General features: G+C 54.8%; 1 long non-coding RNA gene across 2 annotated transcripts in view; it reads left to right on the top strand.

The window, feature by feature from the left end:
• Nucleotides 1–24,426, top strand: part of LOC123354267 — a 95,951-nt gene that overhangs the window by 37,911 nt on the left and 33,614 nt on the right. For both annotated transcript variants that reach the window (XR_006574705.1, XR_006574696.1), the window contains exon 3: nt 16,836–16,971. This is a non-coding gene — a long non-coding RNA (uncharacterized LOC123354267). The remainder of the gene's footprint in view (nt 1–16,835; nt 16,972–24,426) is intronic.

The following is a 24,426-nucleotide window of genomic DNA, read 5'->3' as shown; positions in this document are numbered from 1 at the left end:
GTAAGCTGAACTGGTCTATGAATCTATCGCAGTGCATTGTGGGAGAACTACTTTGTCCTTGTGGGCCCATAGGAGTGATTGTGGGAAGGCACTGGAGGACTGTCAGCACTTAAGCGATTTAGCCTACATCCACACTGGAAAGGGAATGGGTTACCAGCCCAAGTGACAGCAGCACTTGGGGTTTAGCCCATACCCCAGAAGAGGCCAGCTAGCCTGAATTGAAAGCACTGCCACTCTCAGATGAGAGGGTTTTGTGATTAGAAGGTGCAAGGTTACATAGCAAAACCTCTGACCTTACCCTCCTACCCCCACAAAAAAAAGCAAGCAAACAAAAAGTTAACCAAAGATTTTTAAACTTCTGAAGAAGAATGGTCTTGTGGTTAAGATCATGGAGTCAAAACACCTGGGTTCCATTCTGGGGTCTACCAGACTTTCTTGCAAAGTCATGATCTGTACCTCAGTTGCCCCATCTGTAAAATGGGACTAATACCTAGCTCACAGGGATGTTAGGAGGATACATTAAGTAATGTTTGTAAAGTGCTTTATTTATCCTCACACTATCCCTGTGAAGTAGGAAAATGCTGTTCTCTCTGTTTTACTGGTGGGAAACTGAGACAGAGAGAAGCTAAGTGATTTACCTAAGGTCACACAGGAAATATGTTGCAGAGTAGGGACTTGAAGCTAGGTCTCACCTAATCTAGTGTCCTTATCTCTGGACCATCCTTACACTGCAGATTTGTCCTGTTTTCATCCACTGGTGGCCAATCACTGGTATAGCTGTACTGGAGCAAAATCCTCCTGTAGATAGACAAAGATATTCTTTGTACTGGCAGAGCTTACATTTGTGTTGGTACAACTATATCAGGAGCCGGACAGTGATGGCTGTAATAATGGCAAGTCTGCTGTGTAGACATGGCCTTAATTTGTATGAACAGATTAATTCAGCACCACCTTCTGGCTCTGTTGTTATGGTATGTATTTGATTCAGGTTTTAGGTTTCTAACCCGAACCATATAAGTGGTTATTGGGACAAAGTGTAGCATAATGGTTTGTATGCTGGCAGATGTATGCATCAGTGTAAACATAACCCTCCTTAACAGAGAACACTTGTCTCAGAATTTGCAGGCTTGGGGCTAAATGCTTCTTCTGTTATTCCCTTTAGTGGTGGTAGTACAATGATATCCCTGGACTACAGCCTAGCTCGAGTTGTCAGGGGCACAAGATTGGAGGTGTGTCTGATAAGTTCTTTACTCCAGGACTTCTTGGTAGTAGTGGAGGTCTTGTTTCCACATGGTCAGAGCCTTGTTTCAGAGGTCTTGTTTCCTAGTCAGAGCCTGCCCTAGGAGAGGATGTTTGGGTTGGGATGTCATCCCACAGCACAATATTGGAATTCAGTCATTCATTGTTTACTAACCCATACATACTAGGCCAAGATCAGAATGGTGAAGGTTACGGTGCCTTCACTTGTGAGGCAATGGTGCATCTATCTCCCTGTGTGCTGCCATACAACCCCCGAGTACAGATATGCACAGTTTTGCAATTGCACTGAAAACAGCACGTTTGTGTACTAGGCTGCCCTTGCTGACAACTCAGTTTGGGAGCCACCTACAGGCTGCACAGAGGAAGCATTTAGAAGATGCATAGAGTATTATCCTGGTTTGTTTGTATAAGGCTCCTTAGCACATTGCTAAAAGGTCTGAATATAATAAATCAATTGAAATTAGTTATTTTGGAGCTGTCCCTTCTCTCTGCAGAACCAGTTGACAGATGCTGCAAACATATCCAATTCAGTAATGAATTCATTTAATTGGTGAGGACAATACAGGCCTTTCGACTTGAAGGGCCTTTAACAACCAAGGCTTGAGTGGTTGTATTAAGAGGGAGGGTCATTGATCACTATACTCAGGTGCGTTTCTTTTTCTATTGGAGAGCAGCCAAGGCCGGGCAGTAGTGGAGCTGTATCTTTAGGTTTCATAACCAGAGGACGGTTGGAACAGTATGTTTTAGAGAGAAGCAGAGAAACAGCCTGAACAAAGAGCTGCCTCTCTGGAATTCAGGTGTGCTCCCCATACATCTGTGTGTTACAAGCTACACTTTGCTTTTATCATTCAGGAGCAGGTATGTTTATAAACAAATTAGTCTATGATACAGTATCCTGTATCTGTATCAACTCATTTCTCGCCCCGTCCCAACAAAGACATAACATGCTTCTCACATCTAGATTTTACTGACTGCTTGGGAGCTGTGACTACTTTCTAGGTGGGTTCTTTGCCATGAAGGCCAGCTTGCCTACCAGCCATACTTCAAGGGAAGAATCCCAGGGAATTTGGACTGCACATAGAGTATTCTTATTTAATTATGCCACATGGCCTGTGATAGATGGCTGCTCATCCAAAAGAACTGATCATCAGCAAGTATTCGAATTGCAAAATGTTTTAGTTAGCTCACTGAGTAAATGGACTTTTATTTGTTTGATTCCAAACCACCTGGAGCTTCTCTAAATTTCCAGTGTAAACTCTCCCTGACACCAATAATACTGTTATCCACATACATTTTGAATATTGGATCTGGCCAAGTGTTTGTATATTACAGACGTTCCTGCAATCTTTAAATCTAGTGTAGATACAGATGTAATTGACGGTCCAAAACCCTGATGTGGTAACCTGTCCCATGGGAGCAGTGAATAGGTTATTGATCACTGAGGGTGAAAAGTGCAGGTCTGTTTGCAGGCTAACCTTGTTTGGCAGACTGTAGACAATGTCAGGCTGAACTCTTGGATTACTCTGTCTAAGGAGGTGAATAGCAATCAGCCTGAAGTGAGCTGCTGATGAATAATAAAAGATTCAAACATAAGCAAGGTAACTCCTTGTAAACGGGTCGGACTCATCCCTGCGGCGCCTCCTGCTGGTGACTCCGGGAATTAGCTCTGTCCAGTGCTGGAGCGCCCTCTGCAGGCCGGTGATCCGCCTGTCTTCAGGCCCCCATGTCCCTCCCTGGACCCGGTGCCCTTTTACATGGGGTGCTGCCCCTTAGCAGTAACCCCGTTCTCTCTGGGTTTCCCCTGCCCAGGGAACCCTCACCCTCTATCCCCACCTTGCCTCAGGCCTGGTCTACACTAGGATCTTAAATCGAATTTAGCAGCGTTAATTCGAACTAATCGCTCAACCGTCCACACCAGGAAGCCATTTAATTCGAACTAGGGGGCTCCTTAGTTCGAATTTGGTACTCCACCCCGACAGGTGGAGTAACGCTAAATTCGCACTTGCTAGCTCGAATTAGGCTAGGTGTGGATGCAAATCGAACTTAGTAGCTCCGGGAGCTATCCCACAGTGCACCACTCTGTTGACGCTCTGGACAGCAGTCGGAGCTTGGATTCTCTGACCAGCCACACAGGAAATGCCCCGGGGAAATTTGAATTCCTTTTCCTGTCTGGGCACTTTGAATCTGACGTCCTGGCTGGACATCGGGGCGAGCTCCGCAGCACCTGCAACGATGCAGAGCTCTCCAGCAGAGGAGTCAGCCCAATGCAAGAATAGAAAGAGATCCCCAGCATGGACAGACCGGGAAGTCCAGGATCTGATCGCTGTGTGGGGCGAGGAGTCTGTGCTGTCGGAGCTGCGCTCCAACAAGCGTAATGCAAAGACCTTCGAGAAGGTCTCCCAAGCCATGACACAGAAAGGATACAGCCGGGATGCGATGCAGTGCCGCGTGAAAGTCAAGGACCTGAGGCAAGGCTATCAAAAAGTCAGAGCGGCAAACGGACGCTCCGGAGCACAGCCCCAGACATGCCGCTTCTACGAGGCACTGCATGCCATTCTCGGTGGGTCTGCCACCATTGTCCCACCACTGACCGTGGACTCAGTGGATGGCATAGTGAGCCAGGACAGTTCCTACTCGATGTTCGCCGATGGGCAAGACGACGAAGGGTCCGTGGAGGAAGGCGCAGGCGACAGCGAACACAATGCCGCTTTCCCTGACAGCCAGGATCTGTTCCTCACCCTCACAGAGATCCCCTACCAACCCTCACCGGCCGTGAACCCGGACTCAGAGTCAGGGGAAGGATCAGGCGGTAAGTCGTATAAACAAGAAAATATTTATTTGCTCGAAAACATGTATACCAAAAATATAAATTCTATCTATAAATACTATATCTAAAAGTTTTTAAAGGGAAACTAAACGAACAGTAGGTCTACACAGATTGGGATGGAACAATAGTCCTCCATGGACAATTCCACAAATGCTTCAAACAGTTCCTCAAATACCCTCCGCAGGAGGTTTCGAGGAAGAGGTGCCCTATTTGGTCCTCCGGTGAAGCTCACTCTTCCACGCCACGACATCCTCAGATACAGGGGAACCATCGCCTCTACCAGCATGGCCGCGTAGGGTCCCGGTCGGTGAAGTGCTTCCCTTAACATCCTTTCTTTCTGCACTCGAGAGACACGCCTCAGGGTAATCTCGTTACTGAAGTGCTGCATCTAATTAGGGCAATTAGCGAATAGTTACTGTTCTTAATGGTTTACTTATACTTTGCATAACAAAGCCCCGCGCTTAGCAGCCACGTGCTGTAGGCCACACAGGAAAAGCATACATTGATCTTTCCCCTGCAGTGTCGGGAGTGGCTGCAAAAGGGTCATAGTATCTGATTTCCAGATTGCCGTTAGCACGACGGCACAGCTATCCGTTAACTGATAAGCATAATGTACTGTAAGGCTTACCAGGACTCTCTGCTAGAGGGATTCTGCTCTCTCTCCCGACTTCTCCGCTCTCCTGTGCAATGGCGCAGCCAATCAGAGCGTAGGCCAAAATGTTGTGCTTCTCTGGAGACCACGTGACACTTGTTGTCCGGTACGGTCTTCTTCATGGAAATTGACTAGACGGTGTTCACTGTTCGCGAAAATGTATCTGTACAAGGAAATCACTAACTTTCCCCATCACACAGCTTCGGGTCCTTCCCGGACTGCCCCGGCATCCCCCTCGCAGAGACTGGCAATGATTAGACGGCGAAAGAAGAAGACTAGGGACGACATGTTCGCTGAACTGATGGTCTGCTCCCGAGCAGAGGCTGCAGAGCAGAAACACTGGAGGGAGACCCTATGTGAGCAGCATCGCACACTCATGGAACGTGAGGATAGGTGGCGGCAGGAAGACCAGCAGACCACCCAAACGCTACTTGGTCTCATGAAGGAACAAACGGACACGCTTCGTCGCCTTGTTGATGTCCTGCAGGACCGCAGGCTGGAGGACAGGGCCCCCCTGCAGTGTCTCTGCAATCGCCCTCACCAGCCAAGAAGTCCTGGCCCCCCTCACCCAAAAGTACAAGACGGAAGGGTGGTAGAGGACGTGAGAACTGTCACTGAACCAGAGCAGAGCGGCCGTGTACCCCGCACTTCTCACGTTAGAAATTTGTAGAAGTGCTTCCCTTATAGGCTCAGCCAGTCCCAAATCCAAGGTTCATCCCCCCACTGTTTATTAGATTAATAAAAGCTGTTTGCTGTTAATCACTGTTTCCGTCATGTCTTTCCTGTCAGAGGATTTTTCGGTGTATGGGGTGGACAGGGGTTTCATACTTGCACGGTATAGCCTACAGTACCAGGGTACAGACTTGGGGAAAGGATCAACTGCGGGGCACACACACACTGCAGTCAGTAGGCACCAGGGTCATTCTGTGTTGTGTATGCTGCCCCTGTTCATTTCGTAATGTGTATAATTGTCCAGGGTCCTAGCGCCTGTCACGCCATTACTGTGAAGGCAGGCTGCCCTTACGATGCACTTGCAACGGATCCACGAGCCTATCCGCTGCCCTGAGCCCCAACAAGAGCCCTCATCCACGGACAGATAGTCACCCTTCTCCCACACCCATCACCCCTTCCCACGCAGAAACCCACAGCCCACTGCCGTCATCCAAACCCCTATGCAAAGAAGGCACCACTCGCCCCTTCCTGCAAACCCTCCCCTTCATGCAGAACCACTGTCATCCGTCCCCCACCCCAGAGACCTATGTAGGAGCAGGAGGATGTCAGTCCTCTATGGAGGAAGCGGTCTGTACGTCAGTGCACACCGTGCCCAGCACAGTATGCGTCCATGTCTCAACACCAGAACAGAAATGCAAAGTAAAAGAAAGATTTATTAATAATGAGTGTAACAATTACTTTGCTTAAAAACGTGCTTTGGAAGTGGGGGAAACTTGGAGAACAAGGCATGTAGCCGCAGATCCAAATCGACACAAACTGACACAGGCCCAGGGTCAGTTTCTCTTGAAAGCAAGTGGAGAGTCATAGGTTACCCTGATCTCCGAGGAAACTTGCTTTCAAAGCCTCCCGGATACAGAGCGCTTCCCGCTGGGATATTCTCTCGGCACGGGTGTCTGGCTGAGCGTAAACTGCAGCCAGGCGATTTGCCTCAACCTCCCATCCGGACAAAAAGGCCTCGCCCTTGCTCTCACACAGATTGTGCAGCACACAGCAAGCAGCAATAACTACGGGGATATTCTTTTCGCTGATGTCCGAGCGAGTGAGTAAGCTCCGCCATCTCCCCTTGAGACGTCCGAAAGCACACTCCACCACCATTCTGCACTTGCTTAGCCGGTAGTTGAAGAGTTCCTTCTCACTGTCCAGGGCGCCTGTATAGGGCTTCATGAGCCAGGGCATTAGCGGGTAGGCTGGGTCCCCGAGGATCACTGTAGGCATCTGCACATCCCCAACCGTTATTTTGTGGTCCGGGAAGAAAGTACCTGCCTGGAGGAGTCTAAAGAGACCAGAGCTCCTGAACACACGCGCGTCATGAACCTTGCCCGCCCACCCGACGTTGATGTTGGTAAAACGTCCCCTATGGTCCACTAGTCCTTGCAGCACAATGGAAAAGTAGCCCTTTCGGTTAATGTACTCGCTGGCCTGGTGGGCCGGTGCCAGGATAGGGATGTGAGTCCCATCTATAGCCCCACCGCAGTTTGGGAATCCCATCGCGGCGAAGCCGTCTATGACGACCTGAACGTTTCCCAGGTTCACTACCTTTGAGAGCAGTTGCTCAACGATTGCGTGGGCTACTTGCATCACAGCAACCCCCACGGTAGATTTGCCCACGCCAAAGTGGTTCGCTACTGACCGGTAGCTGTCTGGCGTGGCAAGTTTCCAGAGGGCTATGGCCACTCGCTTCTGCACACTCAGGGCTGCTCGCATCCGGGTGTCCTGGCGCTTCAGGGCAGGGGCCAGCAAGTCACAGAGTTCAAGGAAAGTGCCCTTACGCATCCTGAAGTTTCGCAGCCACTCTGTGTCATCCCAGACCTGCAGCACTATGCGGTCCCACCAGTCCGTGCTTGTTTCCCGGGCCCAGAATCGCCGTTCCACACCATGAACTTGACCCATTGCCACCATGATCTCCACTGCCCGGCGTACCCTGCTTTCTGAGAGGTCTGCGCCACTCTCCTCACCGCGCTGCCGGAGCCTCCTCGCCCGATTTCTCAGTAGCTGACTGTTGCACAGGTGGACGATAAGGTGCGAGGAGTTGACAACGGCCATAAGTGCAGCGATGATCGCAGCGGGCTCCATGCTCGCAGTGCTGTGGCATCCGCGCTGTAACCGACCAGAAAAGTGCGCGAACAGATTTCCCGCCGGCGCTTTCAGGGAGGGAGGGCGTTTGTGAGTGACGGTTGAATGATGACAGTTACCCAAAACCACCCTCGACACATTTTTCCCCCAGCAGGCATTGCGAGCTCTACCCAGCATTCCAATGGGCAGCGGGGAGTGCGGGAACTGTGGGATAGCTTCCCACAGTGCACCGCTTCCAAAGTCGACGCTGGCCCCGTGAATGTGGACTCAGAAATTCGAATTAGTGTATTTAGTATGGATACACAAATTCGACTTCATAAGGTCGAATCCACAAATTCGAACTAAGTTGATTCGAAATAGTCTTGTAGTGTAGACAAGGCCTCAGTATTGGCTACTGCCAGTCATTATCTAGCCCCACACTCTGGGGCAGACTGCAGTATCAGCCTACTCATCACAGGCAAAGGGGTTTGGACCTGCTGCCTTGGCCTACCCCTGGGCTGCCCTCTGCAACCCCTAGTACCTGTTGGCCCACTGCTAGGCCGCAGCCGGGGGCTTTCCAGGCTGGAGCTCCTCAGCCTTTCCCCAGCCCTGCTTCACTCAGGTATCCTATCTCAGCTCCTAAGCAGCCAGGCCCATCTCCCTCTAGCAACAGAGAGAGACTGTCTGTGCTTCTGGCCTCCCTGCCTTCTTATAAGGCCCTGTTGCTCAGTTTGGGGCGTGGCCCCCAGCTGCAGCCACTTCCCCAATCAACTCAGCCTTGAGAACCACTGCTGTCAAGCCCTGCCAGGCCACTTTTTAAACCCCTTCTCAGCAGGAGCAGGGTCCACCCTGCTACAGGGAGCGCTCTGTGTCCCTGGGCTGCCCTGCTGGCTGGAGGGCTCCCCCTTCTCTGGCTGCCTTGCTAGCTGGAGCTCCTTCTCCCTTCCTGGGCTGCTGCTGCTGGCTGGAGTGCTTCTTCCCAGGACTGCTGCTGCTGCAACTGCTGCTGAGTGGGTGAGTGAGGGGTGGGGGGGGCCTTGCTGGCCAGCCCCCACTCCCCCACCTCTGGAGGGAGAAGCCAGGACCCCACCACCACCACCACTACAGCTGCCACCTGTGGGGGGTCCTTCCTGCCTAGCCACTGGGGCTGCTAGAGAAGGAGCTGCTGCTGCTACTGCTGCTGGAGCTGTGTTTGTCCTGGGGAGCTGCTGGAGCCTGCAGGAGGAGGGAGAAGAGGACTGAAAAGACCACCGGCTGCTGGGGAGCGCACAGAACACCGAAGACCACTGTGGAGGGGGCTCCCAAAGACTGAGTAACCCTTTAACTGTGCTCTAGTGGTGGGGGTTTAGACTGTGTTTGTGGGGACACAGGGGGTGTGGCGTGGAGCCTGCCCCCTGGTCCATCTGTGTCCCCCCCCCCTACCCCCACCACCACCGCTGCCCCCTCCACCACCCCCGCAGGCTGCTTACCATCTGCCTCTGCTCCTGCCTCTGGGACCCAGCTGCTCGCCTGGCTTGCCACGCCCTATTGCCACCATTTGGGCTTCCAGCAGCAGCCAGCCAGCCATTGACTTTGCACAAGTGCTTGTGGGTGCACGCACCCCCCCCTTCCCCGGACTGACCCCTTCCCCTCAGCAACAGGCCCCTAACTTTGCCCCTTGTTGCCTGCCCCATTTGCCCCTCGTAGCCTCCCTGCCCCACCCCACCCCGCTTCAGTTTGTTTGCCTGCCCCGCCCACCTCCCTTTGCAGCTTTGTTTGTCCTGCCCCAGCCCTAAAGCCAGCCCCTTGGTCCCTCTGCCCCACTCCCAGCCTGGTTGCTACCTTCCCTCCGCGGCCCCTCACCCTGATTAGCCCCTCCCCTCGTGCGCCCATAGCTCTATCAGTGCGCTTGTGCCTCTCCCCTGTTTAAGTTGCCCCTCTTGCACTGCACCCCCCCCCATTGCTCTTGTTTCCCCCTCCCCTCCCCTAGTGCAGCTAGAGGAGCCGGAATTCAATCCTGTGTTGGTACCTGACACCCCCCCCCCCGAGTCCTTGGTAGTCCCCCTATCTGCCCCACCCGTTTTGGCACCCTCCTCCCCTGCCCACAGCCTAGCAGGGAGGAGTGGTTGACCTGTCCTTCCCCCCCCCCCGCCCCTTTCTCCGGTGTTCTCCCTCCCTCCCTACTCAGCATGGCGGGAGACGCGGTGGGTGGGACCCCTGGGACAACGCCTGTCCCCCCTCCCCCGCCTGCTCCCCCCGAAAACCCCCCAGTCTCAACCTCAACCGCCGCTGCCGGACCTCCTGCCACCGCTACCGCTGAGGCGCCGGCAGCGGCGACTGGTGGGGTGCCCTCTGCTGCTGCCACGTCCCTCGCCCCTTCCGCCTCTGGGGGAGCCCCCCCAGCCGGCGGAAAGGGCCAGGGCAAAAAGAAGGGAAAGGGCCCCGCTAGGAAGACAAAGCCCTCCATGGCGGAGCCTGCCACCGCGGCCCTGCCACCGGCCGCGGCGTCCCTCCCCGCTGTCCCCTCCCCCAGCTCTGCGGGTGCCCCTCCCTTGGCCCCCAGAGCGTACGCCCAGGTGGCGGCGGGCCCCCCGCCTGCCGCTACGTCATCTCCCCCGACCGCCGCCTCCGGTACCATCTACAGCGGCCGGGGCCCCTTCCCCACCTTGACCCGGAAGCACGGCGTCCGTTGCCTCCTGGTGCCCGCCTCGCCCCACGTGGAGACCTACGTGCGGGCGTTGGCGAGGGTGGTGGGGCCCACGGCCATCGTGGCAGCCTCCAAAATGTACGGCAAGGCGGTCTTCTTCCTTGCTTCGGAGGCCGCCGCCCAGGAGGCGGTGGAGAAGGGCCTGGCGGTGGGGGGCGTGTTTGTCCCCTTGGAGCCGCTGGAGGACCTGGGGGTCCGTGTGGTCCTGACCTCCGTCCCTCCCTTCCTGCCTAATGTCGCCCTGTTGCCCGCCCTCTCTACTCTGGGGAAGCCCATCTCCGTGGTGAGCCCTCTCCCCTTGGGCTGCAAAGACCCTGCCCTCCGTCACGTCCTCTCGTTCCGCCGGCAGGTGCAGCTTCAACTGCCGCCGGCGGCGCGTGGCGGAGAGGCGCTCGAGGGGTCTTTCCTGGTCCCCTATCAGGGGGCCCAGTACCGGGTGCACTACTCCACGGGGGAGGCCCGGTGTTACCTCTGCCAGGCGACGGGGCACGTTCGGAGGGACTGCCCCTTGGCCCGGCACGGGGGAGCGTCCGGGACCCCCGAGCCCCGGCAGAGCGCTGGCCCTGTCATCGCCGGCGCCCCCGGCCGCCTGGTGCCCAGAGCCGCCCCTCCTCCTCCCCAGCCCATCACTGCTCCCGCTCGGGCCTCAGGGGGCCGTCCTCCCGTGCGCCCAGACGAGCAGGAGTGCCCTGCCTCTGCTGCCTGCACTCTGGCGGGGCCTGTGGAGGAGGGTGCGGCAGGGGTACTGCCAGGCGTGGGAGAGGGCTCTCCCCAGGGGGACTCTTCCCTCTCTCCTGCTGTCCCCCCAGTGCCTCTCCGAGCCCCCGAACTGGCATCCTTGCCCCCCGACCCAACCCCTGTCGACCGGCCCAACGATGATGCCATGGAGGGCTGGACCCGGGTAGAGGGTAAGCGGGGCAAGCGGAAGGCTCGAGCTCCGCCCGTGCCACCTGAGGCGGAAGCCCCCCGTAAGACCAGAAAGAGGGCCGCAGACACGGAGCCTTCCGCCGTGCCCCAGGGGTTGACCCATCTGCCGATGACGGCTAGGGCAGACGTGGCAGCACCGGAAGGTACCACCATCCCTCCTCCGCAGTCCCTTCTTGCGGAGGCCTCCGATGAAGCCCCTCCTGTTCCCTTGCCCCCCGCAATACCCGAGGTGAGCGTCGCCTCGGGTGCGAGTGGGGAGGACCCCGGGGTGGTGGGAGGTGAGCTCCCCTCCATCTTCGCGGAGATCGAGGCCCTGGGTCTGACCCCGGTCACCCCGGGGGAGGATGACCCTCTGCCCATGGGCCTCGACTTAGCCGACCTCACCCCAGCTTCCCCTTCCCCGTGCTCCACCGACCCTCCCGCTGCGTCCGCTCCCGCCTCTGAGGGTCCCCTGGACTCCTCAGCCTGCCCGGCTGCAGACGGCACCCTGCTGCTGGCTGCCGAGCCTGCTGTGGCAACGGCCGGTGCCTCGTGGCAGGGAGATGGGCTACCGGGGGTGTCCCTCGGTGGTGTGGGGCACTCGAGTTCCTTCCCGGGTGGGGGCCCCTCTGAGGGTTCTGCATCTCTCTGCGCCGAGGCTGCTCTACCTGCCGTTGAGCCTGAGCCCGGTGTCACTGGGGACCCCCTCCCTACCCCTCCAACTCCCGTACCTGGCCGCGAGGAGCCACTTACTGATGGTTCAGCTCCTGCGGCCCAGGGTCCCGTCTCTCTCCCTCCCCCCACCCCTGCTCCTGACCCCAGCCCTGCCCCCTCCACCTCCCATGATGTTATTGCCGCCCCTGGGGCTGTCTCCTTCCCTTTCCCAGAGGATGACTCCCAGGGAGCGGCCTTTGAATTTCACAGTCCCGACCCACTCGGGGCTGTACTCTTCCCTCCGCCGCCCCCCACTGAGCCAGGGCCCGCCCCTTGCTTGCCCATCCCGGTGGGCCACGGGGCTGCGCCAGAGGTCCCACCGGTGGACCCCCGGAGGCCAGTGACCCCGCCCCCCCATACGCTGCGAGAGGAGTTGCAGGAGTTCCTGGAGGCCTTCCGGGGCTCCCGCAACAAGATCCCGCTTGCTCTCCAGCGCTGGGGGGACTTCCACAAAATCCTCCTAGCCACGAGGGCCCTCATGGGGGAGGGAAAGAGGACCGGGAAGCAGGGTGCCGCGGCTTACCATCAAGTGCGCAAATTCCGTGACTCCTTGCTCACCTTCGGGGTGGGCCACGGTTTGCTGCGTGGCCCAACGGGGGCCGTGAGCGCCCCTGCCAACGAGGACCCCCCCCAGCCCTCCTCATGGCACTCGTCACCTTTGCCACACTGAACACCCGGGGCTGTAGGGTGGGCTTCCGCAGGAGCCAGGTGCTCTCCTTCCTTCGGGAGGGGGGGTACTCTGTGGTTTTCCTGCAGGAGACCCACACGGATCCGGCCGCCGAAGCTAGCTGGCGGCTGGAGTGGGGGGACGAGGTCTACTTCAGCCATCTCACAACCCGTCGGGCTGGAGTGGCTACCCTGTTCTCCCCCGACCTACGGCCTGAGGTGCTGGGGGTCGCCGAGGCTGTGCCGGGCCGCCTGCTGCACCTCCGGGTCCGCATGGAGGGGCTCGTGGTCAACCTCGTCAATGTCTATGCCCCGACATCGCCCCCGGAGCGGCTGCAGTTCTATCAGCAGGCGTCCGCCTTCCTCGGCTCCTTGGATCCTCGTGAGTGCCTGGTCCTGGGCGGGGACTTCAACACCGTCCTAGAGGAGCGGGACCGCTCGGGGACCGAGCAGAGCCCAGCCGCCGCGGACGTCCTCCGGGAGATTGTCACCCATCACTCCCTGGTGGACGTCTGGCGCGACCACCACCCGGACGATGCCTCCACGTTCACCTATGTCCGGGTGGAAGCCCATCGGTCGTGCCGCTCCCGGTTGGACCGCATCTATTTGTCACGGTTCCATCTCTCACGGGCCCAGTCCTCCAGCGTCCGGCCGGCCCCTTTTTCGGACCACCACCTCGCCACCGTGACGGCCTCTCTCTGTGCGGAGAGGCCGGGGCCGGCCTATTGGCACTTTAACAACAGCTTGCTGGAGGATGAGGGCTTCGTAGCGTCCTTCCGGGAGTTCTGGCTGGCCTGGCGAGGGCAGCGGCATGCCTTTCCCTCGGCGCGGCGGTGGTGGGATGTGGGGAAGGTGCGCGCCCGGCTCTTCTGCCGTGACTACACCCGGGGCGCCAGCCGACGGAGGGATGCGGCGATAGGGCAGTTGGAGCGGGAGGTCTTAGAGCTGGAGAGGCGTCTGGCCGCCAGCCCCGAGGATCCATCCCTTTGCGGGGGGCGTGCCGGGAGAAGCGGGAGGAGCTCCGGGTCCTCGAAGACTATCGGGCCCGGGGCGCCTTTGTTCGATCCCGCATCCGCCTCCTTCGGGAGATGGATCGCGGCTCCCGCTTCTTCTACGCCCTGGAGAAAAGGAGGGGGGCCAAGAAGCACGTCACCTGCCTTCTGGCGGAGGACGGCTCCCCCCTCACGGATCCGGCGGAGATGTGCGAGAGGGCCCGGACCTTCTACGCGCGCCTTTTCTCCCCGGATCCGACCGATCCTGCCGCTTGCAGAGTGCTCTGGGACGGGCTCCCGATGGTCAGCGCGGGCGACCGAGACCGGCTAGAGCTGCCTCTCACTCTGGCCGAGTTCTCGGAAGCCCTCCGCCGCATGCCCACCAACAAGTCTCCGGGCATGGACGGGCTGACCGTGGAGTTCTACCGCGTGTTCTGGGACGTCCTCGGCCCGGACCTGGTCAGTGTCTGGGCCGAGTCCTTGCGGAGCGGGGTCCTCCCTCTCTCGTGCAGGCGAGCCGTGCTCGCCTTACTGCCGAAGAAGGGGGACCTCCGCGACTTACGGAATTGGCGTCCCCTCTCGCTCCTCAGCACGGACTACAAGATCGTAGCCAAGGCCATCTCGCTGCGGCTGGGGGCCGTGCTGGAGGACGTGATCCACCCAGACCAGACCTACACCGTCCCGGGCCGTAGCATCTTCGACAACCTGTATCTGGTCCGGGATCTCTTGGAGCTTGGGTGCAGGGATGGTCTGTCGTTCGCCCTTCTATCCCTGGATCAGGAGAAGGCGTTCGACAGGGTGGACCACGGGTATCTCCTGGGCACTCTGCAGGCGTTAGGCTTCGGGTCCCAGTTTGTGGGTTTTCTCCAGGTGCTGTACGCTTCCGCAGAGTGTCTGGTCAGGCTCAACTGGACCCTGACCGAGCCGGTCAGCTTCGGGCGGGGAGTGCGGCAGGGGTGCCCCCTCTCGGGCCAGCTGTACGCCCTGGCAATCGAGCCCTTCCTCTGTCTCCTCCGCAGGAGGTTGACGGGGTTGGTGCTTCGGGAGCCGGAGCTGCGGCTGGTCCTGTCGGCGTACGCCGACGATGTGCTCCTCGTGGTCCAGGACCCGGGCGACTTGGCGCGGGTGGAGGCCTGCCAGGCTGTGTACTCGGCAGCCTCCTCCGCCCGGGTCAACTGGGTCAAGAGCTCTGGCCTGGTGGTCGGGGACGGGTGGCAGGCGAGCTCCCTCCCAACCGCGCTTCAGGCCATCCGGTGGAGCGCGGGTCCACTGCTCTATCTCGGCGTTTACCTTTCTGCCACGCATCCCTCTCCGCCGGAGAACTGGCAAGGTTTGCAGGGCAGGGTGGCGGAGCGGCTCCGGAAATGGACAGGACTCCTCCGGTGCCTTTCCCTCCGAGGGAGGGCACTGGTGCTCAATCAACTGGTCCTGTCCATGCTCTGGTACCGGCTCAACACCCTGGTCCCGGCCCCGGGGTTCCTGACCGAACTCCGGACGGTGGTTCTGGAGTTCTTTTGGCCAGGACTGCACTGGGTCCCTGCAGGGGTGCTCCACCTGCCCCTGGAGGAGGGAGGGCAGGGCCTGAAGTGCCTGCGCACTCAGGTCCACGTCTTCCGCCTCCAGGCACTGCAGAGGCTCCTTTATGGTGTGGGTAGTCCGGCATGGAGAGCTCTGGCACATGCCTTCCTACGCCGCTTCCGAGGGCTCCGATACGACCGGCAGCTCCTTTATCTCAACCCGAGGGGCCTTCCGCGAGACCTCTCCGGGCTGCCGGTCTTCTACCAGGACCTCCTCCGGACCTGGAAGCTGTTCTCTGCGACCAGGTCCGTGGCGGCCACCGAAGGGGCAGATCTCCTCGCAGAGCCCCTGCTACACAACCCCCAGCTCCGTGTGCAGGTGGCGGAGTCCCCCGCGGTGCGCCAGAGGTTGGTCCTGGCGGAAGCTACCAGGGTTGGAGACCTCCTGGACTACGACCGGGGAGACTGGCTGGATCCCCCGACGCTCGCTCGGCGTATGGGGCTCTCCAGACCTTGTACTCCCCGGCTCATACTACAGGAGGTGAAGGCCGCTTTGCCGCCCGCTGCTCGGGCCTACCTCGACCGGGTCCTGCGTGAGGGCACGCCCCGCCCACCCCCCACCCCGAGCCCTCCAGACCTTTTCATCGGGCCCCTGCCCCGTGGACCCGACCGCCCCCCCCGCCCCTTCTCCGCCAGCCGGCTGCACGATCTGCAGCCGGTCCGTTTCCAAACCGCGCCAAGGAAGCAGCTCTACGCGCTCGTGCTCCACACCCTTCACTTCCTCACCCTCGTGTCCCACCCCGACACCAAGTGGCGGGACCTCCTGCCACCTCTGGAGGGTGAGGAGCCCCGGTGGGCCAGCCTGTACTCCACCCTGGTCCCGAGGCCCGTCGGGGATATCAGTTGGCGGCTCCTCCACGGGGCCGTGAGTACGGGCGTGTACTTGGCGCGGTTTACCCCTGTCCCAGACACCTGCCCCTTCTGCGGCGTGAGGGAGACCCTGGCGCACATTTACATAGAGTGCGCCAGGCTGCAGCCCCTCTACCGGCTCCTCACTAATCTCCTATTGCGTTTCTGGCTGCACTTTTCCCCACACCTCCTTCTCCATGCACTCCCTATCCGTGGCCCCACGAAGTCGCGGGACCTCCTGGTCAACCTCCTCCTCGCCCTGGCAAAAATGGCCATCTACGCGACCAGGGAGAGGCGGTTGGCCAATGGAGACTCCTGTGACTGTGGGGCTTGTTTCCGATCCTTAGTCCGCTCACGTCTCCGGGCGGAGTTCCTCTGGGCGGCGTCCGCTGGCTCCCTTGACGCCTTCGAGGAGCAGTGGGCGCTGTCCGGGGTTCTCTGCTCGGTGTCACCGTCAGGCTCCCTTCTTATGACCCTTTGACTGCACTCCTGTCCCTGTTCTTTTATTAGTTGTCCCCCGCAATTAGTGGGTTTCTGAGGCTCTGTGGCACCTCCCCTTAGGCTGGGGGGGGTTCCGTTAGCATGGGGCGGGCTCGCCCGCCCCATTTCCTGGAAACCCAATAGATACACTCCTGGATATGTATATGCAGCCATATGCCTTGTCTGGCATGGCCATCTGGCACCCAGATATTACAGGGATGGGTGCTTTGGAAGTACAGATAATATTGCCTACTGAAAGTCATGTCAGAGACTTGAAGCCCACAGTTGGTAGAAAAAGAAAACTCCAGGACTGCAGTAAGAGATTGTGCACTGGGGGGCTGTGCATGGAGGGCAGACTGTACACATAGACTTGCCTTGTCCACATAGCAAGAGAGAGTGGTAATCTTTACAGCACTGTACTCCTTTTCTTCTGATTTTATAGAGGAACTTCCATGGGAACAGGGATCTATGTGTGTGTGAAAGGGCAAGACTAGAGAGCCGTGCACCATCACCTGCCCCAACACCCAAGAAATCCACTCAGGAGTTAATTCAGCCTACGGCCATAACCTGGTCTTTTGGTAAGTTTTGTAAATCCCGCACATGGGAAATTTGCTTTGGGGGAGAGAACTGATTCAGAGCTTCCCTGTACAGGTTTATGAACCATACAAGGAGACCAAGATATCGCTAATTATGTTTTGTTAACCAGGTCATTTAAAGGGCTAATACATTTTGAATGTGGCTTGTCTGAGCAATATCATCTCGGTATACGGCTAACATGGCTTTTTAAATGAATGTCATGGTTTATCTCAGTTACACTAGTGCTAAGCAGCAGGAAAGAATCTGGTTAATTAAGGTTCTGTCCCATGTGATTATGGGATAGCAGCAGAATCTGCTTTGATTAATTATTTGTAGATCACTCTACATTTCACAGGCCATCTGTGAAGGCAACGTCCCTGTCCCAAAGAGCTTATATTCTAACTCACACATTGTGAGATGTACAGGGGTTGAAGGGACAGGGAGGAGGACTTAGAGTTTCAGAAGTAATTTAGGCTAGGTACACATAGTGGACATAAGCTAAGCATTGCAATGCCTTACTTTTGGTGCCTTGCTTCTCAATGGAACTCACAGCTCAGAGTTAGGTGCCTACACAACGTAGGGGGGAGAGTTAAGCAGTTATGAATGAGAGTCACAGAAGCCAGTATGCTGAGTAGGGAGCCACCTAAACTAGCCAGTAGGACATTGTGAGGAGAGGGGCAGGGTTTAAGCTCCACCCCTCAGGGGCAGGTAGGTGCCTATCTCCACTCAAGATTCGCAGGTGAGCCCTTTCCTTCAAGGGACTAAGGCACCTAGCCCTGGTCAGCCCTTTCTCCGAGGTGGGGGGGTTGCCCTCTCACAAGTCTAGTGGTTGGAGCACTGAGAGAGGAGAGCACAGAATCGAAACAGGGTCTCCCATCTCCTGGGTGAGTGCCCTAACCACTGGGCTATAGACTACAAGGGGCGGGGGCAGAACTACTGTCTTTTGGAAGGTTAGGCTTGCTCAGAGCTCACCCACTGGCCTATTCCTGAATGTGAGGCCTGTGGGAGAAGGCTACTTTGAGAATCCCACCGGGGCTTAAGTGTGAGCTAGGCACCAAGTAGCTCAGCGCCCACAAGATTAGGTGGCAACTGAACAGAGGTTTTGAGGATCTAAATTTTGGACTTTAGTTGCCTAAAGTGGCAGTTAGGCCTAAACCCCTTTGTGGATCTAGCCTTTAATGTTTTTGGATTCCTCAACTTTTTGATGGTCTGACTTAAGACACTTAGAGGTCTGATTTTCAACAGTCTCTGAAAATCAGGCCCCTTCAAGGTACCTTAGGTTGAGCACCCAAAATGATTAGTCACTTGTGAAAATCTTGGCCATTATCCTTGGTGTGACCCCATGTAGGTTCTTTGAAGTGAGCAGAGTGTAAGGCCAGGAATGAGGGAGGGGAGTAGATTGGGGAAAGTGGATGGGAGCTGCCTGCTATATTTGTCTTATGCAAGTCTATACACCCAAGAAAGCTGGGGTGTGGGAGGGGAATCCTCAAGACTTTATCCCTTCTATATTTTAAATGAATGAAAGAAACCACTGCTACTCCTGTGATGCTTAGGTTCCCTACGACCTTTGTTGTCTTCACTGAAATAACTAGCTTCAGTCTGAGCTGTAATTTCTACTCCAAAATGAGACAGAGAAGAGAATGGGGGTGGGTAGAGGGGGAACTTTATTTTTTACTACTAGACAAGTTTGAAGTTTGACCGGTTTGTAGAAAATATAAATTAACGCACAGGTCACAGATCAGACCCTGAGAATCTGCAGCAGCAACTACTGAAGAGTAATGGTGGGGATTTCCCTTGGATTCTGAACTGTAGCTATAATTAGAGCACTTAGATACTATCTTCCTCAAAGAAAAAATTGCCCTGCTCCCATTGAACACCTCCCGCTCCTACTGCTTATTCAGGAAGCTCTTTGATATGCATATTTACATAGATTCAAACGTCCCAGCCCTGCAGGGCTTATTTGGGTGAAACTCACATTGGCTTCCATGGGAATTTTACCTAAAGTAAGGACTGGTCCCTTAGAAATTATGGATAAAGAGAGGCTTAGTCATCCAGTACATCCCCAGAGGCCAGTGTAGAATTGTTCCCTGTGATGTTTTCTTGAGTCGTGCCTTGTAAACAGTTCAATATTCAGTATGCACCCAGCTGTGTACGGTGACTGTAAGAAAACAGGTGGGTAACAATTTGGAAAATATTAGGTACCTTGTAACCAATAAACAAAGCTCAACCCAAATCCCAAACCAAACTGCCAATAGCTTTAATTTACTCACGACACTTAGGGTCAGATCCTTAGCTGTGTAAATCAGTGCAGCTCCTTTGAAGTCAATGGACCTATGCAACTACACAGCAGCAGAGGAACTGGCCCACAGACCCCCTCTTGCCACCCTCAAACCATAGAGTTTAATCCCAGCTTCCCTGTGCACTGTCTTTATTGAGGACATCCCTTCATCGGTTTATCATCATCATCAACAGCATTGACCTCTCACTCATAGTGAAAATGGAGCCTAACATTATCTCTTGGAGGGCACTCATGGGTCTTATGCAATGGTCTATACTTGTCTCCATCAGACAGAGTTGGTTTGAATAGGATTTGGACATCACCCTGTCAGCCCACGCTCCCAACCTGTTATTCCACTTGCCACCAGGAAGAAGATAAATGTACATTTTAAACTTATATTCACACTGGCTTTTTTAATACAAGACATAGATGGTTTCCATGGTGTCACTTTATAAGGGGAAAGTGTCAAACTTGTTTAACACAATTAATGTACAGCTTGCCTGCCTGATCTCATTGCAATAACATGAAAAGATGCTTTAGCCCACCTCCCCAGGTATAAATACAAACTGAAGTTATGCAAATCCCCACAGGTCATTCTCATCTGCATTATAGAACATTATATTGCAGTCATCTGTGTTCCTTTTTCTGGACATCTTTGCTCATTAATTAGGGGAGAAAAAAACAGTCTTGGCTAAGAGCTGGTAACAACTGAGTTTGACTTTATGTTCTTATGACAAAGTGGGTGAGGTAATATCTTTTATTGGACCAACTTCTGTTGATGAGAAAGAGACAAGCTTTTGAGCATACACAGAGCTTGTCTCTTTCTCATCAACAGAAATTGGTCCAATAAAAGATATTACCTCACCCACCTTGTCTCTCTCATATCCTGGGATCGACACAGCTACGCCTCACTCTATGTTCTTGTGTCTGTTGCTGTCTAAGAAGCCATTCTTTAAAAGGCCTGTCTTGAGTGATTGGAAGGTGAGTGTGGGAGATATTTAGTAGGTGTTTTATTTCTTGTTTCATTGGTGGCTTGGACCACAAGAAACCTTGCAAAAGAGAATCTTGAAGTGGAATTCTCCATTTGTCTCCTATGCTAAGAGAATCCACTGGGATTAATTTTAAGTTGCCATTTAGACCTACAAAAGCATTTGGAGCAATATTGTATGCTTGTCGTATGCATCAGAATCCCAGTGAGGTCAGTGGCTGAGCTGTGCATGGAGCAATGCTAGAATATGGCCTAATGTTGGGGCTTTTTATTTTAATTGTTGGAACATTTCTCCAAGCCTGGCAGCCACTGCTCTAGCACATCTGATACAGTGCTCGTATTATCCACCCATGAACCAGCTTCCGTTGTGCAGTGAGCAGGGGAGCAAAGAGAAAGAAGCAGGGAGTGCACGCTCTATGCCAGGGTACCCTTCTCCCCAGAAGTTCGCAGAACTCCTTTCACATGAGCACGGCATTGCCGGATCTTTGCTGCTTTGGGATCCATGTTGGACCTGAAAGGGGACGGAGGCAAGGGGCAGTCACACTAAGCAGCATGCTCCCCTCCAAACTCAGTGGGGATTTTCAAGCAGCGGCAGTATGAATCTCCTACCACTCAGAAGGGAGGGGAGAGTGCAAGCATGACAGAGAAGGCAATGATCACATGACTCCTATGTCACGCTGCCAAGGGGTGGGCACCCAGGGAGCAGGGCAAAGAGTCAAACCCATTGTGGGATAGCCAGTCATTATACTCTGATTTCCCTGCTGACCCTGTGGCTCCCTGGGATCTGAAAGCTGCAGCCCACTCTCTGAAGGCGTGAATTTTCTTTACTGACTTTTTTTTCCCTCTCATGGACTTCTCCAAAGGAGTAGAATTCTCTGCCTTTCAAGGTCAATGTAACTTGCATCTTATACTGTGTCCTTTGTAAGGGATTTAAGGCCAGATTTTTAAAGCTGCATGGGCATCTAAAGATGCAGATAGGTGCCTACTGGGACTTTCAGAAGCATCTAGGTACCTAACTCCCACTGAAATCCCACTGAGGCTCAGATCCACAAAAATATTTAAGCCCCAGGGGGTTTAGGCACCTAAATACCATCGAGGACCTGGGTCCTAGGAGCTCCCACTGGGCACCTATCTACATCTTTGGATGCCTAAAGAGCTTTAAAAATCTGGTTCTTAGGGTTTAGGCAACAAGGTATTTAAAGTTGATTGTTTCCAGGTGTGGTCTCTTGGTTTAATCCATGGCACTGAGGCTTTTTTCCAACACTGATTTCTGAGCAAGAATTAGCGACAGGTCAGCCAGCTGGATAAAATAAGGGTTGACCCAAAGCTTTGCTCAAAACTCAAACCAAACCTGAATCTTTTTGGAAATGTGAAATAGTTCACATTTTAAAAATTGCTGGCCCAGCTCATCAATTGATGGAAATTAGCATAGTTTTGCTTCAAACTCCCATCAATGAGGTTACACCAACGTACACCAACTGATGAGCTGGAAATTTGATTTAGAAATGGCAAAATACTATAAGAAAGGCTGTACTTGTGATATTTCCAGGCTGACCTGAACTAGGGAGTATGAGAAAGCCTGTTTTCATTAGTTATTTCCAGTCCAGTTTATAGACTAGGGAACAGATTCTCCTCTCACTTACACTAGCATAAATCAGGAGGGACACTGAAGTCTATGGCGGGAAAATGGTGTGTGAGGAGAATCTGGTCATAGAACCCTGATGCTCCACTGACATGCACTGCATTTATATTTCATACAGTGAATGCAAAATGGGTGTAAAATGTTACCATGCTGATCTGAATATGATTTCTCTGCAGAATCCCATCACTTATAATAAGTATATAGGCTCCAGTCTTGCCAACACTTAAACATATGTCGTTAACTTAATACACATTAACTTTAATGGGACTACTCACACATGTAAAGTCAAGCACTGGGACTACTCACATAGTTAAGCACGTGTGAATGTTTTCAGGATCCAGGCCTGAGAGCTGATTGGCTGTTGGATGAGCAGAATATTCAAAACTCTATGCAGTAATATAATTTAATACTCAACTGTAATCGGTTGAGCCGGGGTTCAACCCTCCTCTCAGCAGGAGGGGAGCCACACCGACTCACTCCCCATCTACTACTGAACCGGCTGAACGACAGTAAACAGTGTTAGACAGCTCAGGCCCTCTGGTGCAGGGGCTGAGCAGCAGTACAGTACAATAATCTCAGGCCCTTTGGAGCAGGGGCTGAGCAGCAATCAGGACAATGAGCTCAGGCCCTTTGGAGCAGGGGCTGAGCAGTAAACAGTGCAATGAGCTCAGGCCCTTTGGAGCAGGGGCTGAGCAGCAATCAGGACAATGAGCTCAGGCCCTTTGGAGCAGGGGCTGAGCGGTAAACAGTACAATAGGCTCAGGCCCTTGGTTGCAGGGGCTGAGCAGTAAACAGTACAAGGAGCTCAGGCCCGTTGGAGCAGGGGCTGAGCAGTAATCAGTACAAGGAGCTCAGGCCCTTTTGCTGCAGGGGCTGAGCAGTACTAACAGTAGGTGTATAGGCCCAGGTCCTTACACCTGGGTGAGGGGGAAAACTGCCACCCGTGAGTGGGGTGGCAGGGGGGACACAGGCCCGCCCACTCCACTGTGTCCCAGCCCGGGGCCCTAACAGCGGCTATCACTGCCGCTGGTCAGTGGGGTCCTGACCGCAACACACTGACATCGGGACCTCTGCATCTGTAGTCTGACAGGGGTCGGCTACCCCCGGGCTACTTTCCATTTCCCACTCAGGGCCTACCTCGTCGGTTGCACCAGATCCAGGCCAGTCAAGCTGCATAGGCTCCTCGGGACCAGGGCTTGGTGGCAGGTCCGGTAGTTCCTCCGGGAAGTCCGGCCAGGCGTGCTCAGGCGGCTCCTCTGGGTAGCAGCAGGGCTGGGGGAGCTCCGGTGGCCCCTCTTCGTAGTGGGCGCGGGGGAGTTCCAGCTGCCCCTCCGGGTACCGGTCACGGGGAAGCTCCGGTGGCTCCTCATCGTAGCGGGCGCGAGGAAGCTCCGCCCAGTCAGGACAGCTGCTTCGGGTCCTGGAGGGTTCCCAGTCAGGAGCTCCCGCTGGCACGTCTGTTCCCGGCGGTGGCTGGGTTCCGACTGAGCTTTGGCGGCCAGCTTTTCTACTTCCTGTCCCGCCCCTTGATTTCCGGGGGGCGGGAACAGGCGGTGGTGGCCCCGCCCACTTGGGTGCCTGGGAGGGAGCTCCCTCTGCTGGGCAGGAGGGGAGCCACACCGACTCACTACATCAACATTAGGGGTTACTACTTCTGACAGGTGAATCTTAATGAAGAGGGCTAGTGAAAATGAGCTTGGAGGTTGTGGCTTAATTCGTAGTACTTTTTTTTTTTTTAAATAGGTTCAGATAATACTTCTTCCTTTTTTTCCTTTTCAGCAATGCTGCTAATTCCCAGAAGTTCTCTGGGTCTGTGTATATTCCTTCCATTATATTTATGTTATTTTTTTTTCTTGAGGATACGTTAAGCAAATACACCAGGCTTGATTCTTAACACTGTTACCTCCGTTTTGCACTTGTGTAATTCCATCATCTTCTGGTCACTTACTCCTGACTCACACCAGGAAAAACAAAAAAGCGAATCAGGCCCATTTTATCTTGAGCTATGACACCTTTTCCACAAACCCATATCAAAGACTAAGGGTAAAATTTTCAAAAGCCTGTGACTTAGGTGCCTAAGTTCCATTTCCAAGAGTTAATTAGACACTTCGATCCAAATCTTTAAATGTATTAATGCTTGAGTCACTTTTGAAAATGGAACTAAGACTCCTAAGTGGAGCCAGGTGGGGAGTTGCTGCAGGGCAGGTCTGGGGTGCATTAGCCAAACTGAGGGATGGTGGAAAGCATGCACATTGTACCCTGCATGAGTCATGTCTGGCTCCAGTCACTGTCACACTCTCACTCTCCTGTGGATTAAAATTCCCTCAGGGTAGACAACAAATGAACAAACTACAACCCCAAGTGGAGCTGCAGACTTCCAGGGCCTCTCTGAGTCTGTCTAAATTGGGCATGTTCCCCTTTACGTAGGTGAAAATAAAATAAACACTGCAGAATAACAAAAACACCATCTCCATCGCTGACACATGAGCTGCGAGTAACACTCACTTGAGAGACAGGGCTTTAGGAAGTTCTCTGTGTTACTGTAATTG

The sequence above is a fragment of the Mauremys mutica genome, chromosome 1 (assembly GCF_020497125.1).
Source record: "Mauremys mutica isolate MM-2020 ecotype Southern chromosome 1, ASM2049712v1, whole genome shotgun sequence".
Lineage (NCBI taxonomy): Eukaryota > Metazoa > Chordata > Testudines > Geoemydidae > Mauremys > Mauremys mutica.
This window is presented reverse-complemented; position numbering and strand designations above follow the sequence as displayed.